This window comes from Anser anser (assembly GCF_964211835.1).
Source record: "Anser anser genome assembly, chromosome: 1".
Lineage (NCBI taxonomy): Eukaryota > Metazoa > Chordata > Aves > Anseriformes > Anatidae > Anser > Anser anser.
The window spans coordinates 148,664,822-148,684,422 of NC_139720.1; the positions used below are offsets into that span (position 1 = coordinate 148,664,822).

The 19,601-nt window shown below is 39.3% G+C and overlaps 1 protein-coding gene across 3 annotated transcripts in view; it reads left to right on the forward strand.

The window, feature by feature from the left end:
• The window catches only part of MYO16 (myosin XVI), a 385,412-nt gene that overhangs the window by 20,575 nt on the left and 345,236 nt on the right, over positions 1-19,601 (forward strand). Inside the window, exon 1 of one of the 3 annotated variants that reach the window (XM_083834845.1) lies at positions 55-8,849. The exons of the other annotated variants lie outside the window; for them this stretch is intronic. The gene's annotated coding sequence lies outside the window, so the exon portion shown is untranslated. Of the gene's footprint in view, positions 1-54; positions 8,850-19,601 lie in introns of those variants that run through there. 3 annotated transcript variants of the gene reach the window in all.

Genomic DNA, 19,601 nt, shown 5'->3' on the forward strand with positions numbered 1-19,601 from the left:
CCTCTCTGCTTTTCAGATTTTCATTAGGAAGAACTCTCGCTTTTTGTTCACTCCACCAGTGCACAAGGCTGAACAAAACCAGAACTGGGGGCAGGAGTGGGGATTTCACAAGAAAAGCAATATATACTCCTGTTTCAATAAACTGCAGTGTCTGTGTAAGAAAGCTTTGTCTCATTGCTTTTTAAGCCCTATGGGGGTGATGAACTGTCTTCAGTGCTAGGTAGCCCTTCTAGAGTGCGGTGATGATGTTCAACATCTTTCAGCATGACTCCTCAGAACACTTTTTATGTAGTGTGGAGACAACAGGGTGGGGTAGCTCATTTTCTCATGTAATGAACCTCTAATCTACCTACTGCCATATTTACCACATGGGGAAACCCTTTCCCCTTTCCCATTTTCCCCTTCCACCCCCTGAAAATGACCAGTTCCCCCATTCTTCATCGCTTAATGACTGCTCTAGCAATCAAAACTTGAGCTCTGCTTTTAAATATCTGATCTCTTGCAGAATCTTGGTTTTATTCTATTCTAGAATAACTCTGGGCAGGTAGAGGCGTGTTTCCTACCTTGATTCTGGAGCCATTCAGTGTTCACCAGGGAGACAGAAGGGTCTACAAGCTTCACAGTTATTCTTCTTTTTGAGGGCACCATTTCCTTTGGTGGTTTCGATTTTTTTTTTTTCTGCGCATTTTCTTTCAAGCAAGCAATCCTTGCTACTGGTTTGTGTGTTTGCACAGCTCTTCCACTAGTTGTTCTTTCAAGTCAAGCACTTTTCTCAACCTACTTCTAGTAGGCTGATCCTAGACCTCGGCCTCTTCTTTCTCATTTCAGCCCTTTTACAGTTGTTGAACTGGTGCTTCAGGTCTTTTAGCATGAAGAATCAACATGTGACTATGCATCACTACAGCATTATACATGTTGCAGACAGGGTGCAGTGCCTGCCTAAAGGATCCCTGCCTGAATCTTGTGTTATAATACGTAAGACCAGACTAAGCAACCTTCAGAGGTTCCTATGTGGCCTGAGGGTTTTCTGTCTCTGGCTTGGCCAGGCTGTCTTTCCAGGTGTTGGATGCTTTGGCAAGAGAAGGGTTCAGCTGTGTTGTGCTTAAAGAAAAGGTACAAACACTGGGCTTAAAGCCGCCTCTTCGGGTAAGCTGATGAAAGACAGCGAGCAGGACCAGACAGAAGGAATAGGAACAATGTAGGAAGGAGCTGGTAGAGAAGCTTGGGAACCAGCAGTGGAAGGTCTGGTAAGAGTCTAATGGGGACAGGTCCATCTTGAGTCTTCGTAAACTTAGTGGTTGTGTAAGTAAACCAAATGTGATCTGTCAGGATATGGTTATATCAGCCCCGTGATTTGTGCTACATAGTAGTTATGCTCTTGATCCAGTATTTGGACTGTAAAACCAGGAGATACTTTGCCATGGTCTTCAGAGACCTGAGTTCAACTTTGGCTATATCCTGTGTGTGTGTGTCTGTTGACACTGTTTAGAAGCTCTTGATTTTTCCCCTTTCTCTTCTGAATTGATGAAGTTGATTCACTGTCATGAGGAAGGCAGGACCTGGGAAATAGATGCCTACGTGTGGGTAAACTGGGGGCAAGGAAAACCAGGAAGATGTTTATGGAGCAGTTTCTTCAACTTGTTTGACCCATAATAGAGTCATCTGCTTCAACTACCCTGGTCTTTAAAAACTTAAGGCAGTTTTTCAACATCCCTTGAAGATGACAAGACTCCTTGACAGAGCAGGGTAGTTTATTCACCCCAAATTGGACTTTTAGTTAATTAGATCTAGATAAAGATGAGCTGCATGAGTTCCCTTGGTAACCTACTGCCTCAAAGTCTTATGCATAGATTGAAAACTTGAAGAGAAAATAAAAAAAAGCAACCTGAAGAAGTGGTTAAATAATCAATATACAGAGAAATGTCTGTTTTTAAAAGGGACAGAATTTGCAGAGATTCTTTTCTCTCATCAAATTCCAGGAGAAATCTTTTTCACTAAAGTGAACAGTAAAAGCTGTGGTGATGCTGCATCCAGCTCATGTGAAATGAGGCATCTTTTCCTTTCTTTCAGAAAAATGAAATTAAAGCAAACAATACAGCGAAAATGTGATGTCTTTTGGGTACCATATAAAGGCCAGATCGAAAGTTAAGGTCTAATATTTTTTTCTGTAGATGAGATGCAAAATGGAGTATCGCTAGCTCTGCTCCATCTTTTATGAGCAGCACCAGATGTTTACAGTATAAGACCTCATGCTTTATCGATGGCAAAAATTGCCATTTTTTGTAGAACATTAATCTCTTAGCTTTTGATGACCCGCTCTAACTTCTGATTTAGCAGCATTTCAAGGGCACTTTCTGTGGCAGAGCTTGTGTGCGTGGCTCCCCAAAAAGTTTTTTTTCATTGGAGATGAGTTGTTAGGAAGACACAGAAAAACACAAGACTTTTGTGGAGCTTCCTCTGCCTTCTAGAGAAGCGTAGCAATTGAAAAGGTTAGGAGACTGACTTCAAAACAGTGATTTCTCCACTCCCTTTCCTGTAAATAATAATGTATGAATGATCATTGTGTTAGGTTGTAGCGTGTGGCCTTAAAATTTTTAGAAAGGTTTTTCCTGTTGGTATGAGATTATAATATTACGGATAGGCTGGAGCTAACAGAAGGCTTGGGTTTCTGAATAAATGAAACGATACATAAGAATGATACATAAGATACATAAGAATGAAGAAATGTAATTAAATCCAGCTTTGTGCTTTAAATTAGAGTTGTATATTTGCAGGAGCGTAAATTTTGCTTCTTTTCTCAGCATTCCCTTCTTAGTGTTAAAGATGAGGAAACAATGGAAAAAAAATGTCTTCACTTTAAATTGAAAATAGAGGCAAGACAATGGAGGAAAAGGTATTCCTTATTTAATGTCATTGAAATACGGCATACCAGTTAACAGCCATAACTCAGTGATTGCACAAGTCTTAACCAATTCAGAGTGCAGTGAATTTGATGTAGTGTTTAGAGTTACCTTGCAGTGCCTGAAATTGCAGTCAAAACAGTCTTGATTCTTTTGCTGTTCTTCAGGAAGATCTGGAATGAGTCTAATCGAAATCCGGGTGTTTACAGGCACCAGTTAAAGAAGGTTGGTATCAGTGAGATGCTAAAAGCTGTGTGAATGCAAAGGATCAGGCCCAATAAGTTTTTCTCATTTTAGTGTTGGGATCTCTGTACTGTCTAAAAACCAGAAAATTGCATATTTTAAATAATGAACTATGCTGGGTGTAAGTTAAACAGTGCTCGTGTTTGTTGCAATGCAGTCACAAAAGCCTGGTGTCCAAAAAATCATCTGCCAAAACCAGAAGTGTTTTGTGTAATGAAAGCAGCACATGCACAAGTGTCCTGTTGCTTTTGTTCTTTTTTTTCTCTGTTAGAAAAGAATTCATAGCAGACAGTAGTAGGAGTCAATTATTATGATCTTGTATTTATTGACATCTTGCTCAAACAACCAGCAGAACAGAGAGTTAGTACAATTGCTCGTCTGTTACAGAGCCTTTCTTTTCATTAATGGATCTGTAGCTTCCCTTCTGCAGAGAGGATAATAACTTTTGAGTCAGGAATTAATCTGATATAATTTGCTCTGGACTCTTATCAGGCCCTCCAATCGCTCAGCTGTGGCTGTGCATTTGTCAATTGCTTCCTAGGCCATGGGGTTTTTCTGCCAGGCTTTGGCTGCTTCGCTTTTCAGCTGTCTGTCACTGCAAAGGTTGAATAGGTCTGTTAGCAAATACAAATAATAATTTGCTCATCTCCCTAACGTAGCAGCAAAGAATACCTGTTTTCAGTGCTAATGTAGCTGTTTCCAAACAATGAGTATGTGTTAGGATCTCCTTTATGGGCTAAATTTGTTTGTGGAGTGAAGTTGAATACTACTTTCCCTATATTTCCTTTGAAAGTAAATTATTTTTGATGGTAGTGTTCAGAGTAGATCTGAGACTTGAAAGGAGAGGAGGTGTAAGATGTACTAATTATTTGTAAATTGATACAAATAATACTTTTAGCATATTCCATCTATAGATAGTGATAAAGTCCTTTTGTCCAATTAGTGATGTTGCATATGCTCAGCCTGTTACAAGGGGCAATCAAAGTCCTGCAGCTTTAGCTTAGCATGGTGAATAAAATCATATTAACTTTACTATAGCGAAGATTGATGTGTTCATATCAATGTATTGGAATCAAGGCGACAACTTTGTTACATCAAAGCACAAAAGAAGTACTTATTTGATTAATAAACACTGCTAAACAGAGCCATTGGCAGAAATACAAGGAACAAAGCTGTAGGGAAAGCAAGTAGCAATGCAAAATCAAGATCCTATTACATTATCTGTTTCATTATATGGTTTAATGCTATCCATTAAAATTTGTGAAGAAAATTCGTTCATTGTGATGGCTCTTGGTTTTCATGGGCATTTTGGTAATTGTAACAGCAATGATAATTCTGTTTACTCAGCACTAGATGCCAAATATACTTATCTAATGATTCATGTCAAATTCAAATATATTAGGAAGTGTATTTTTTTTTCCACATTACCTTTACATTAATCTGATTTATAAACAAATTTTACAGTGTTAATTTCTTTTAGGAAAAAATATTCTTTTCTTCTAATGTCATTTTTAACATTGAAAATTGCCAAACAAACATTCCCTCTGAAAGCATACTGCAGTGAAATGGCACAGCACTCCCTTTTCTTCTGCCACCAATCTACTGTCAGGTAAGGGAAAGTAAACTTTTAAAGTACCTAATCTGGCAAGGAAGGATGCTCATAAAGTTATACAGATATTTTACTATTTTGACTGTCCTGTACAAGGTGTTCTTTAATACGTAACTGGCTAAATGAAAATAGATAATGTTCTGTCTAATGCAAGCATTAAAATTAACGATGGGATGGGTATAGGACCTCCCTAATCTTAGGGAACTAAAGGTGCTAAGTACCTTGCAAAAGTTGTTAACATTTTGCTGATCTGAGCCTTTATCTAATGCTTGTGATGAAACAGAAATCAGAATGCATCTTCTGTAAATGAAGTCTTTTTTTCCCTCTGATTTAAATTTATGCTAACAGATTGCATTAACAAACAAAAACAACAATGCAACAACCAACAGCAACAACAGCACAGAATTACTAGATGTTAAAAAGATGACGTTATGCCGTGGTGGTAATCTCTGATAATATCGTAAGTACTGGTTTGCCATTGGAGACACTTGTATGTCTGTGCTGGTTCATCTTGATGAAGAGAGAAGGGTGCAAACAATCAAAATAACACCATGTATTAGCAATACATTTCAAGCTTAAAATTGCATCTTTATTAAAAATATCTAAATACTAATAAAGAAATCACCAGTTGTTTCTACTGGGTAGGACCTGACTCGCAGTCCCTTCATTTTCTGCTTGCACAGCTTCCCTGATGTGACCTGATGATTGCTTATATTGGCATAGCTTATTTGCTGACAACCCATTTTGTCTGTTTGAATCACCTATCAAGCTAATTTTCTGTTGTTGCAATGATGCCTTCTGATTCGGGGGAAAGAAAAAAAAATGGTGTATGCTCAAAATGTGAGGGCTCTTCATCCAGTGTGTTTTACAAGTTTTAAGGTTTTGCTTGGTTTTGTAGATTTGATTTGTAGATTTGTTTTGTAGATTGTTCTTGTAGATTTGAAACCTTGATTGGTTTTCAAGGTTTTGCTGATTTTGTAGATTAAGCTTATGAGAGTCTCAGCAAGAAAAAATCCCATTTGTATGCACCTCTGCTGGAAGAATATAAAGGTACTCAGAGGTGCATTTTTAAAGAAGTTTTATATTGGGACTGGAATCTCTATGTGAAATCCAAGTTGTCAGTCCTCTTGTTTAGTCTAAATAATAAGTGCAATTAAAGCCAAAGTCAAGTTGTATGGCTTTTTGTTTTAATCCAGAATAGTCTGATTGGCAGCCCTTGTGGCAGTTATGACTGGATATAAAATGCTTTTTGAGTCATGGCCTTGCTCGGAGGATGGAGGTAAAGAAAAATGATTCCTGGCACTGTGTGAAGCCCAGAGCTGTCAAACCATCCTCGTATAACTGTGTAGACCTTGACACTAAGCTCTGTGAAGCACCCACTGCATCCGTGGGTTTCTGGCCCTGGGAAATGCCGAGTCTGGAGAGGAGCCCGCGACAGCTCCCCAGAGGTGACATCTGACCTTCAGCAAGAGCAAGGTTTTGCTGTTACGATTGACTTACTGTGTGCTTTGGTTCTGACTGAAATATGCGGTACAGGCTTGTTAGAAACTAAAATGCGGCTTTTATTGAAGCAGTCTTGCAGTTGTGTTTTTAAGACCTGCATTAGAAATCAGGATGGGAGCAGAGAAAGGATGAGGAATAAGTGTTCACAAAAGATAATACGAAGGCTGCAAATCTAAGGATGAAGGAGCTAGAGAAACAACCAGAGTTACTGGGGCTGTATGAAAGCTGAAGTTGGACCTTAGTTTATGGGACCACAACTATGATGTTTACCAAGAAATTTTTGCTCGTGTTTCTGTACTGCTGAAATTGTGGACTGTTTTGGATCTATAAGGAAATTACCACATCAAATCCAGTTGTGCTTTCCTTGTTCAACTTTCATAATAATACTTAGGAGCAAAATAATTCTGATGTTTGTTTTACTCAGGTAAGTCAGTTCGTACAGCTGTTGAGACCTGGGGAATAAAAGGGAAGCTAGGGTGGAATTTCAGTGTCACCTCTGAACCTCCATGTGCATCTAGGTTAGGCTGCTTGTGAGATCTAGATCTAGTTATTGTTGAGATGGGTTTTGCTTTGGTGCAGATTCATAGTTTGGGGATTATTTAAAGACTGTGTTCGCATGGAAACTGTACTATTTCTGTACTATTCCCTGTTTTCTTTTTCTGAAGGGTGTACGTAATATACCTATGGGAACGGTGCGGAGTATCTTGCCATGTGCATGCGCCATTCTTGGCTGTGTGTCCACAGCCTGTGTGCACAGCTCCCATCTGACCCCTTCTTGAAGTCCGTTAGATGAAAGCAGATGACTGCGTTGGGGTGTGAAGAATCAAATTCTTTACCAAGAGGATGAAGGGCATAGCAGCCACCAGACCAGTTGCTAATGTTTAATATTGCTTAAATGCCTTTGCCAGCGAACTTGCTGTAAGAGTTCCAGCAAAGGTCACTAAATTGAGTGTGTACTCAGATGAAATAGGCTCTAAGATGAGGTAGAATGTAATTTTTCTTTTAACTCCTCTTTAGAGCTCCTTATTTGTCAAAGAGACAACAAATATATTTTAGGAGAGTTAATATTCTATCTTCCCTCTGCTCTACATCTTTTCCTTGATACAATCTAAAGAAATCCTGGACAAAAATGCTGGTTTCAGCTCCGCTGGGGAAAGAAATTAGATCCCTTTGTTGCTAGTCCATGCAGAGATGTTTTCGTGGTACATCACAGATCACAAACCTTCCTGTGTTATAGCAACCTGGCAGTGACTTGAATTTCTGCTGTGAAGCTCATACTGTCTCACAGATGTGTTTTGCACTTAGCTTAAGGCAAACAACAGCATTTAACCTTTGAGCTTAAGCACAGTGTAGTCTGAAACAGTTGTGATGTTGTTAGGTAGGCAGGAGGTGTCTTGGCCTGTTACCACATTCAGAGACATGTTTGGTGCTGTGTTATTGCTGGTCTCCATTCCGCTTTTGTGTGGGCAGAGCCTCTGTGTTTTATGGGACTTGTCCAACAGTGTCTGAGGGCAAGTAAACTGCTTTTATAAAGCCCCGTTGGGTCAAGCTGTGGTACAACCCTGCTCAAACATAAGGATGTTTCTGCCGTGAGTAAGCGCAGTTGTGAAACGGTTGCCAGCCTGTGAAGATAAAGACTCAGTCAATGAGACAGTTTCGACTCCCACTCGTACTATTGCCCTGGATGATTGCCTAGTCTCCTTGCTGTGATCCAAATCTGTGTTTGGGGATACCCTGCCTTGCATAGTATTGATATGGTTGACTTGGGAGCGGAAAAACCACTTGCTGCAGCCGAGATCCCACTTTTGTGCTGACGTGTTGCTTCCTTTGGGGTCCCGTTTTCTTCCAAATGGAAGAAGCCAGCTGCCTCCAGCTGGTCAGTCGGAGCGTGCTGAGAAGGCCTGCTGCTGGTGCGCAGGCCCCTGCGTCCCTTTCGGGGACAAAGCACCATCCCTGTCCCATACCAGCCAGTTTGCTGGTATTTCTGGGGAGATATGGGCCTGGACAGGTGTCCAGTCCCTCCAGGCAACGTGCTCAGATGGAGAAGCTGCTTCAGGCTGGTCTTTCATTAGCATGGGTTTGTTTGCATGACGGGTGAAAATGCCAAAACACTGGAGAAGGCCTGATTTTTTGGGGTGGGCGTAGTGCTGTTTGCTTTTCCAGTTGTTTGAAAATGTCCAAATGTGTTAGTTGGAATTTATAGTAAAAATACATCCTGCATTTAACTCTGAGGTAGGAGTTGATTTTTATAATTAAGCTTAGACCAAAGCAAATTCACTACTGCGAAGGTCACGATGAAAGATTGTCAGATACAAACTTAGAAACGGTAATGTTCAAACAGTTTGCTAATAGCAGGAAGCAGAAATCAATATACATTAAAATATTACGCTGTATGTAGCAGACAGCTATTCACCGTGTGCTGGGAGGTGAGCAGCATTGCTTGGCGAACATGTTTCCATGCTGCGGAGTTGCTATGGCAATATCAAACCAATGAATAAACCACATCACAGAGACAGGGAGGTGAGTAAGTGTGAAATTGATTCAGTTGAACACGGAAATATGTGGGAGCCAAATTGGTCAAGATAAAAATTCTGGTAGGAAAATCTATTTCTTTTCATGTTTTCAATATTTTATTAGAGTGACTTTTTTTAAGGAAAAAAAAGAGATGTTAGAGGTATATTTTTTTTCTGTACTATAAACTCTTATGTATTCTTCATGTGATGCTATGTGTATGTTTCAACATATGAGACATTTGAGAAATGTATCTATATGTAATGAATCTAGTTAAACATAAAATACATTTTTTAACAAAGAAATGAAAATAATTGGTAGTAATGTAAGTAAGATAAATTAACTTGTGTGAGTTTTGTTATGAACTGGAAGCTAATATAGTAGAAGTTGATTTTGAAAGCATGATTTCAAATACATCAGGCTTAAACTTGTTCCTTTTTTCTAAATCTGAAGTACAGTGATATAACAAATGTCCTAGAGGCAGTAAGCATTTTGAATAGCACGCTGATGTAACAAAAGACAGATATCTGTGCTTATAAAGGGATTGTACAAATACTGATCACGCTTCATTGCACTGTTTTGTGATTTTTGTGACCAACAGTATGTGCAATGTCTTAGGGAGAAAAATGTGTTTTTCTTTTTTTCCCAGTTATTTTTAAACATCCTGGGAAAGGAATGATTATAATATGTGTATCAGCAATGTGTTTCTGTTACCTAGGGAAAATAAAAATACACATCAGGCATATTTTTAGTTAGTATTTCTGTTTTACTAATGCATCTTAGTGCAGTTGGACTATCAAATAATGATAAAGATCCTTGTCTTGGGAAATGTCCTGTTGAGAGGACTGGGAGGGTGGTTTATTGTATGAGAGTTATAAGCGTTGCAAATTGATACTTGTTTGTGTAAGATTTCATTAAGTCTTTTTTTTGTTTTTAGAACACTTTTCAGGCTGTCTGGTATTTTGGGGCAGGAAGTGTGCTTCTGTCAAGTTCAGTGCATGTAGTGCTGAAGCTCTTAATTCAATCTAAACTTATTGGTCATTTATAGCTTAAAAATCTGTCGTTTTCCATGTGCTTTTCTGTTTTACCCCCATTATTCCTGTATTTATTATGTCCAAACTATTTTTATTTTATTAAGAAAAATATATGATAACACTAAGCAGAATTCAGTTAAATTTTATTTTTTTAAGAGGTCAGAATGGTCTTGTCAAATACAGTCAATACAATGTATTTTGTCTGAAGTACCACTGTGTCATGTAAAAGCCACTGTGCTACTGCTCTGGTTTCTTTAGTTCAAATCAGAACTGAATAGCTCAATTTATTTACAGAACAGAAACCAATATTTGTTTGCGCTTACCCCTTTGGCTTAGATTTTAGAGAACAACGTTTGCCAGGTCATTGGCAGAGAAGTTGCTGACCGATGTCTTTTTACATTGGGATGCGACGATAAGGCAAAGGAAAACACAGGGCAAGTGTTGGCTGCACATTGTGCTCACAGAAGCTCTTTGTGATTTGGAGTTTTGAAGATGGGAGTAAAGCTCTTGTGTGGCACAGTAACATCTTTTAGCTCTTCAGTTACCCATTTTCTTGTGTTTCCTTGCCGAGTGTTAAGCTAAATAATATTCCTATATTACTATGTTCATGTGATGGTGAACAGCTGCATCTCAAGAGATTGTTCATTTGTGTTTTAAATGTGAACAGAATCCCCAACTTAATTGGGCAAACCTAGATAAATCAAGGTTAAACAGATGCAAAAATAAGTAACGTAGGCCAGAAGTGAGTTTGCGTTGTATGCTGTAATGCACGGACTGCGTTCCTTCATTCGTCACCGGTGGTTTTAGCTGGATGCCAGCTGCACACTGGTATCCACCATGGAGCTTGCAGAGGCAAAATTGTCACCATTAGAGCTTCTGCCCCTAATTATACCACTACTGACAGTGGCTCACTTGTTTGAAATACTTGTAGGGGACACTGGGGTTAGCGGGAGAGTCCAGCTCCTTTTCCACCCCCCTTCTGCAGCACCCGTGGCATGCCTCGGACCATGGAGGAGGGTGATGAGTGCAAGCGGAGCATCACTGGGTACCAATTCCTCTGAATATTACAGCTTTATGAACTGATTTTTTTTTCACAGGGTTGTAATTTCACCAGATATGTAGCTTTTTGTATTAACAAAACTAAACACATAGTTGTGTCATAAGGTAACTTTGCATATGCCAAAAGTCCTTACTCATGTACAAGTCGTTTCTTACACATTCATACTATGTAATTTCAGTGGTTTTGTTTTTTGGTGTATGGAGAAGGGAGGTTGAAAATAGACTTTGACTGTGAGTTTTTTTTTCATAGAAAGAATACCATCTCAGCCCTTGATTTGAGTCTGTTGGCTTCTAGAATTACATTAGTTTGCTGTCACTTTGTATTTACCTTTTGTTACCCGCTTTTATCATCATTGGGCTTTTTACATATTTCTTCAGTTTGGGGTTAAAAGTCTCTTCCTATGTTCCTGGTCTTTTTTTTTTTTTATTTTAATACAATCTGGTAGACTGCTTCTATGCATTTGATAGTCTCCTACAATAACCACCAGTGCTCACATGTGCCTTTAGGTTAGTTTCCAGTGAGACAGCGACTTACTACTGAAGCTTCTGAAGCAAATTATCTTTATTCTTTGGTTTCACTTTGTCCTTTCTTAGAAACATGAATTCATCTCTTAAGGATTATTTTAATACAAATTATCTTTTAGATTATCAACTAAGATTTTTCTGTTAGGATGTTTCAAGAGCAGCTTTTTGGAATTGATGGTATTCAGGTGAAGGCAATCTTCGATTTACCTGTGAGTGCAGGATGGGACACCCAGCTGGGACCACAGATGGGAACTGTACCTGTGCCTCTGTCTCCATCGTTCTTCTCAGAGCCATTTGGTCAGAGCTGTCTGGTGTGTACAAGGGGAACGAGGCAGAAGCCAAAGGGAGCTGTGGGAAGGCTGAGGAGCTTCTTTGGCTTTACCTGGAGAATGTGTTTTTGGAAGCCACTGAGCTCTCCTGGGAGGGTCTTTGGTCTCTAACACCCTTCATCTCTTCTTTGGGGTTGGTGAGAGTCTCTTCCCAGCACTTTTGGGACATCTGGCTCCTCCTTCTTTGAGAATAAAAGTTGCCGTGGCTCATCCTCTGTGTATGTTTCAGGATCGTGTAGCCGTTCATTTGGTAAATCCCTTATTGCAGCCCTAGGTGCCAGCCACCAGTCTTTCCTGTAAAATTGCCAGTGGTTTCTATGGTCTAGCTTCAGTTATTTTTGAGACAGCTGGCTTCCTCCATCATTCTTCTGTGCATCTGTTTGGTTAATGCTGTATTTTCATAAGCTTTTCAGACAAGCTGTGTCGCCGGCAGTTTATGTCTGTTTCTTGAAGGGCCGCATTAGCAGTAGATTTAATTAATTGATTTAACTGTATTCTGAATGATTTTGTGCCAGTATCTGCCGCTTAAATCTATTAGTTGGTTGTTGCTGCTAAAACTGTTATCTTTTTGTATTGTGCTACTTTAAAATGAATAAAGCAGAATGATAAAATGAATAAAGCAGACATGTATGGTAGGTTAGGTGGTGGAAATCACAGAATCACACAATGGCCAGGGCTGGAAGGGACCTCTGAAGATCATCTAGTCCAACCCCCCTGCCGAGCAGGATCACCTAGAGATGTTGCGCAGGATGGCATCTAGGCGGGTATTGAATATTTCCAGACAAGGAGACTCCACAACCTCTCTGGGCAACCTGTCCCAGTGCTCTGTCACCTGCATGGTAAAGAAGTGTCCCCTCATATTGAGCTGTGGAACCTCCTGTGCTTCAGTTTGTGCCCCTTGCCTCTTGTTCTCTTGCTGGGCACAACTGAAAAGAGACCAGCTCCATCTCTCAACAACTTTCCCTCAGATATTTATACACATTGATGAGGTCAAATCAGATAGAGTAACAAAGATGTCCATCTCCCTGGCAGTTTAAAAAAGCCAAAATACAGTGTTATTAATCTTGTGACTGAATCACACTTGTGACACTGTTTGTGTTTCTTCCTACAGTCCGTTGTATTCCATCATGCATCCTTCAGTTGTGGTTCCCTATGTGTTGGGACCAGATAACCCCTAGTTTTTTGGCTCCTACTTTCTGGCATTGTCTGTAACAATTGGGTGACCTGAAGACTATCAGCTCATCTGCTGATAGTTTATGCATTGAATTGCGTTAGCAATGACTTGAGTATATAAGCTCCCAAAGGAGAGCTGAATTTCTGACCTCTCAGTACCAATATTTGTTGTATTTACTGATTAACGTTAAAAGCACTGCATTTTCTTTTTTCCACTGGCAGGGAATGTGTTGTGTTACTAACATGAAGGCATGGACTCTAAAGGACCATAAAGCAGAAAATAAATAAATTGATCCCTATGTTCAATGTTACATTAACCTGTTTTGTTTTAGAAACAAGCTTTCTTTTTTAGAAAAACAAACAAAAACACCGAAGTTCTGTTACATTTAGTGGTATATTCTTATGCTTTTGTAATGTCTATAATTAGCAGTGTAGCTGAAGATTTAACTATCTTCCACTTTTACATGCACATTTAGAGCCTGGTATCTGCAGGGAAGTCATGGCTTCCTTTCAAGACTGGTGAGAAAGATGCTACAATACCTGTCCCAAAGTGCACCAAGATCTAGGTGGAAAGGTGTAAGAGTGCTTTAGCAGGGGAGGAACTACTGCTTGACCTCCCTCTTGGTGGCTTTCCAGTCTTCCTGACTCTTCACTGAACTGAGCATTAGGGGATTGTGTTCTTGGTGAGTGGCGGGAAGAAGGTGTTAGAACTGCGGTTCCTGCTTTGATAAATCGGGACTCTTGACTCTTATCCCATATGATTTTCAACTCCTTTTAGCTACATGCTGATGATACCTTTCCTTTACCATTTCTATGAACTGTACCAGATTTTACTTGCTTTTTAAAGTGCTATGAGGTATTGGTTTTGCTCTTAAACCCCTCCCGTGTTCGACACAATTGGTTAGTTGAATCTCCCTCTCTTAAAAATCATCCAGGACTTGAAGACTTCCAAGCATTTGTATTTGAAGAAAGTTTTTCTTAGGAGATTCTGGGTGCCATATATAGGTTCTAATATTTACGAAGCCTGTACCTATACCACAGGCTGTGAACATAGCTGTGCCAGCTGAAATGTTTTTATTCGATAGAACAGCGTGTTGCTTGTAGAGCAGGCCATTGGTGAGACCTTGTCCCCACAGAATGTGTGTATAGTTCCTACAGGCATGTAGTGATGAGAAAATTGGTATTTGTTTTCAACTGGATTAGGTAATTTTATTTGTGGTATCGAGCAAAATTGCTAGTGTTATTTCCATCTAACAGAGGAACTTCTGGCTCCTTTCTGTCTACTGTAACTTCTGAACTTACAATTTATGCATGAAGTCTTATCCACATAAGGATGTTTTAAGTGAGCTGTAAATCTCTTGAAGATTAAACTTTACAGTAAATGCCTGAGACTGTTTCGCTGTAACATCTGGTATTGCAGTTAAACCTTAGGTTAGCTTGGATGTCCATAGATGTTCATTGCCATATGCACTTGACTGCTGGGATGCAAAGTTATGGCTACTTTGAGCATATAAATGCATTATTAAGTATGTTGTAATTCGTTCTGGGTAATATGGTCTATTCCATGTGCACCTAACTAGGATTTTGAAGCCCACAGTCGTGTCATAGAAGACTATTTATGGAAATTATTGTTGCTCTCATTTTTAAAACTGCGGAAACTTTTCCAAATCCTTTGAATTCTTCCAACCACTTTGACCCCTGGATCAGTTTATATTAAACTGTGGATGAACGACAGAAGTTACTGCTAACTGTTGTGAAAGATGGTCAAAATGCAGTTGAGAAATTGAGACAGCTGAATCACCTACTGTGTAAGTTGATGAGTGGATCTGGGGGGTGAATGCCTTTCTGAGGAAGCAGCAGTGCCACAGCAGGGTGGCTGCAGAGATCAAGTACCCATTGAGCTCGTTCATCAGTGCTTTATATTGATCTGAATGTGTAAGAGGGTTAAAGTTACTTTGTAAGATATTTTCTTGTTTTGTTGTTGATGGTGAAGAATAATATTTTTATTCTGTAAAGAATGCTTTATGTATTTGCATTCTTTCACTCCTCCTTGTACTTTTGTTTTCTTAGGGTGTTGAGTTTATTTTCTTCTGCACAAGCTATCTGTAAATATTGTGAAAAATCAAAGGGATAGGTATTTATAGATGGTGTGCAATCTAGTTCTGAAGCTGCAACAATGTAGTAGAACACATTTTTATTTTTTCTTCCAAGTAGAGAAAGTAAAAGCAATGCCGCTTTTTCACTCTGAGAATTGAATGACAAAACACTTGGGAGACTTCTTTCCTCCATTTTCCCTCTCCCTCCAACAGGAAAAAAAAAAAAAAAAAAACCTCCCAATGAAACCCCCAGCTCTAAGTCTCCCAGGATGTAAGTTTAAACAAGAAACTTAAACCAGAACTGAATAAAATATAAGATCAAAATCATATTTCCCTACAGCCTTTCCTCTAACCCTGAGGACAGTAAGATTGTGCCATCTTAAAATGAGAGAATTAATACTCTTCTTTCACAGGGATGCTGTCAGGAGAAATCTGTTGAGGCTTACAAGTATAGGCTGGCAGCCTGCCCTCTGAGCTCAAGAAGGCATGGCAGTATGCCCGGACTCTTTTCTCAGGGCTTCAACTTTCTTTCACAAGGCTGTGCAAAAGCAGTCAGTATGTTCTCCTGACCTTGGTTCTCCTGCTGAAGACCCATCTGTGCTACCTAGAGGTTTCTGATCTGTTCTTTTCAACCTAGAATTCACTCCTGCTCCTCCTTTTGGTAGCTTTCTTCCTGTAGCCAGTGCATCTTAGCATCCTAACCTTCTTACACTGACCGGCTTCCTTAATTCAGCTCAGCTGTTGGATGGCTTTTCCAACCTCATGGTACTATTTGTTGAGCCTCAGGTAGGGGGTAGCTAATCCTCTGGTGATTGCTGGAACAAGGGTCTGACTTGCCTTATAGGGATATTCTGTAGAGTTAAATGGTTGGAGGCTTTGGTAATGCATGCTATAGAAACACCTTGAATCAGACTCTTTAGAAGGGTTCAGTTTGCCATTAAGTGGTTGGATTGTCAATCACTTCTCATCAGGCTGTAAACAGCATGACCTTCAAAAATGTGTTTGTTTTTATGCTAGTAAAAGGAATGAAGCTTTCCTGGAATTCTGTTGCTAATGAAGAAAAAGGATTAACAGCAAGCAAGGGGGTGACACTAAATAGTATGGGAAGAAGGGAGATCATGATATTATTGAGGCTGGCATTTTAGAGTGATCCGAAGTTGAGTACTCAGCTAACCTGACAAGCAGAAGAGACAGCTTTTAAACATAACTCCTTTAGTTTTGTTTCATTTTAAAAAGGAAACACTGAAAGATTTTACGATCCTGACATTTGAATCTATACAGATGGTAAATTTAAAACTAGTAAAATATACTATGTAATGTATGAATATCAGATATATAAGCTGTACTCGTTAATTTGAAGAGGAAAACGGGTGGAAAGCTGATGGCAGCTAGCAAAAAGCCTATCGTAAACTCTTTAAGTTTGTATCCCCCAGACCTGCCTGATTAATGCCACCAGTCATGAGGTAGGTCCTTTTGTATTTTCATGGTACTTGCATGGTGCATCTTAGTTCAAGATGGGCTTGAGGGTGGGTGGCACTGCATCTGCCTTTCTTGACAATATTAGTGCTTCAGGTCTCACATTTTCATTGGAATTAGCTCATCTGATGGTGGGAGGAACCAGAGCCAAGGAGAACGCAGGCTGCAGTTTCACTTACAGACTACTACAAACGAGCTGTCTCATGCATGTCACCCTGGGAGGGTTCAACATGAATTTTGACAGGTCTTCAGTAGTAAAGGTCTTGGAGTCATTACCAAAAATCCCCTGATATCATCAGCTTAGTGTGCAGCAGCACCAGCCGAAAAAGCCTGTGAAAATGTTGGTCATCAGGAAGGATATTGAGAACAAGACAGATAATAGCTGCTCTGTGTTTTGCAGCTGTTTACAAATTCATTGTGCGTAAACCTTGGTAGTTCTGCGCAGATCTGGTTTACACACCAGAGAAACAGAAAGGGACTGCTGAAGGTGTAGAAGGGGGTGAAGCAGCTGCTTTTGAGGACTAATATGGCAGGGATCACTCATTTTGGAAGAAGTTTCATGGGAAGCATGAGTACAGTTTCAAAACCATAAGGGCAGAGCTGTTATTTACCAAATCCTGTAGTACTGGAACCAGATGACATTTGAAATTAGGAGGAGATTGGCTTAAAACAGATAAAAGTATTTTGTAATAAACTAACAGATTTGGATTTTTTTTTTTGCCATAAGGTGTTGTGAATGCAGATAATATCAGATTAAAAAAAAAAATACACAAATTCATGGGTAGTTGGCCCACAGACAGACACTAAAGGGAATTGTCAAAAGTAAACTCTAGCATCCCCAGTTCTGTGATTGTCAAAGTAGGGAATTACAGACGAAATAAACTGAAAGAGGGGGAAGCCTGGTCCATGCTTGCTACCAAGCAGCTTCTCCAGTTGTCAGTACTGGAAAAAAATGTTGTGTTAGGTGTTTTTAGTTGTCTGAACCATTTTGATTGTTTCCATGTTTTTTCACCATGATCACTGGTTTTCTGAACTTGTTCGGGTGAAAAGTAAAGGCTTGAAATGAATGCTTCTGGTTGTATCCTGAAAGTCCTGATGATGTTTAACAAGAGACTATAATGTGGCAAAGTACTTCTTCCTTTTGACTGCCTAAGATGGTAAGTCTAATTCTAGCTGCTTCCTATGGTACTAACCTGCTTCAGCAGTAGATGAGAGAGGCTGTGTGAATTCAGAACTTCCCAGTTGCTGTGGAGGGCTAACATTTGTTACAGACACTTGCAAAGCTTCCTGAACATCATCAGCATTTGATGTTTTGGATTCGTAAGGGAATCTCAACTTAAAACCTTTCAGTTTGACCCAGTCTTTGCTGACTTGCAAACAAATCATGAGCAACTGATGTTACTCTTTTCCAAACCAGCCATGTTTTTTGTAAGGAAGCATTGTCTCTTCTTTTAGCAATGTACATTCCAAACACTGAAGTAGTTCACCTTAGATTCACAAGTTGTAGTCCATATAGCTACCACACAATATTAGACCTTCCATTCCTGAACACATTCATGTGGAGCAACTTAGACAAAGAAAAATGCATTTATCTCATAGATGTTAAGTCAGCATATAGTCTGAAGTGGTTGAATTGCTACAGTAGAAAAAGACAGCATGACATTAAAAAAACCTGTATGTAGTCTTTCCAAAGGCAAAGTAAAATGCAGCAGAAGTCAGTGCAAAAGGCTAAAACCTTGGACATACAGTTCGGTAGGTCATAGTTATTAGGTTATAGTGTTTTATTAAGTTCAATTACCTGTTCTTACTGGAATATTCCAGACCTTTCACTGGTCTAAAATTGCAAGGTTTAGTGGTGGACTTGTAGTGTTGGGTGATGGTTGGACTTGATATTAAGGGTCTTTTCCAAGCTAAATGATTATATAATTCTGTGATTTTATGATACTATGCATGAGCTGCACAGGGATCTGAGAGTCATCACAAACTAGGGATTATCTTTTTCAATCCATGTGTGTGAGCGCCTGTACACCATAAAACGAACATGGAGTACTGTCAAGAATCAACCTTACTTCCTCCTCTTCTCTCACTTAAAAGGAAGCAGACTGAGACTACTGTTTTTTCTTTTTATCACTAAGGCATTTTTGCTTCTTAGTGCTTCCCTTCTATATTCCTCTTGCATGCACAGCATAAGTTTGGTTATGACATTATAGTTGTACGCAATATCTGCATATTTTCCCAAAGTGGTCATTGTGGGTCTATTGAGATATGTTTTTTACTTTCGAGTTTTTATGAAAGACAATAAATATATTTTAAAAAACCTAAATAAACACCAATTTTACTTGTGGGACACAATTGTAATTCTATCCCTCACAATTTTTGTGTTGTTTGCTCTTTTGGGACCCATTTCAAGATATTAACCATCCACCTGGGTTGCATACATAGTGAAAGAATAAAATCCAGTATCCAGTATATAATCTCACTGTTCATTGTTCTCTCCCCTATAACTTTACCCGCTTTAAACCACGTGCAAATGGCTAATTTTGATGCTGATACTATTCACTTATTGCACTGTCTATCCAATCCAGTGTTATCTCATTACTGAAAGACTGATGGCGTGCAAGTCTTTTTGCTTGTTTTGATGGAGATTTGTATAATATGCTTATTTTTATTCACCAATAAGTCATCATCTGGTTGCTGTAGAAAACTGGAGCCCTCATTCTTGATTTGAAAAGGGAGATTTAAAAAAAATCATGTTTCTTTCTGTCCCTCTGTCATTTTTGAAAGTATAAGAAGAGGAAAGGCATGAATTAAGTGAGAACAAAACTGAAAGCGTGTAACGCTCATTTGAAGGAAGAGCTGAAACTTAAACAAAACAAAATCGTCATTTAACAGAAGGCTATTTTTGAATGTGAAAGTTGCCATGCCAAACAACAGGGCGTAGTGAGTTACAGTGGCCTAGGACTGCAGTTCTCACAGGAAACTGGTAACAGATGCTTAAAACCAGTAAGCTGCTGTTTTCAGTAAAGACTGAATAAATATGACTGAGGGGAAAAATAAGGCTTATATAAGGTTAGCATGAGTGTTTTTCACTGAAGTCTGCTTCCGGTTATATTCAGGTATCATATCCATGGATTTATTTCCCC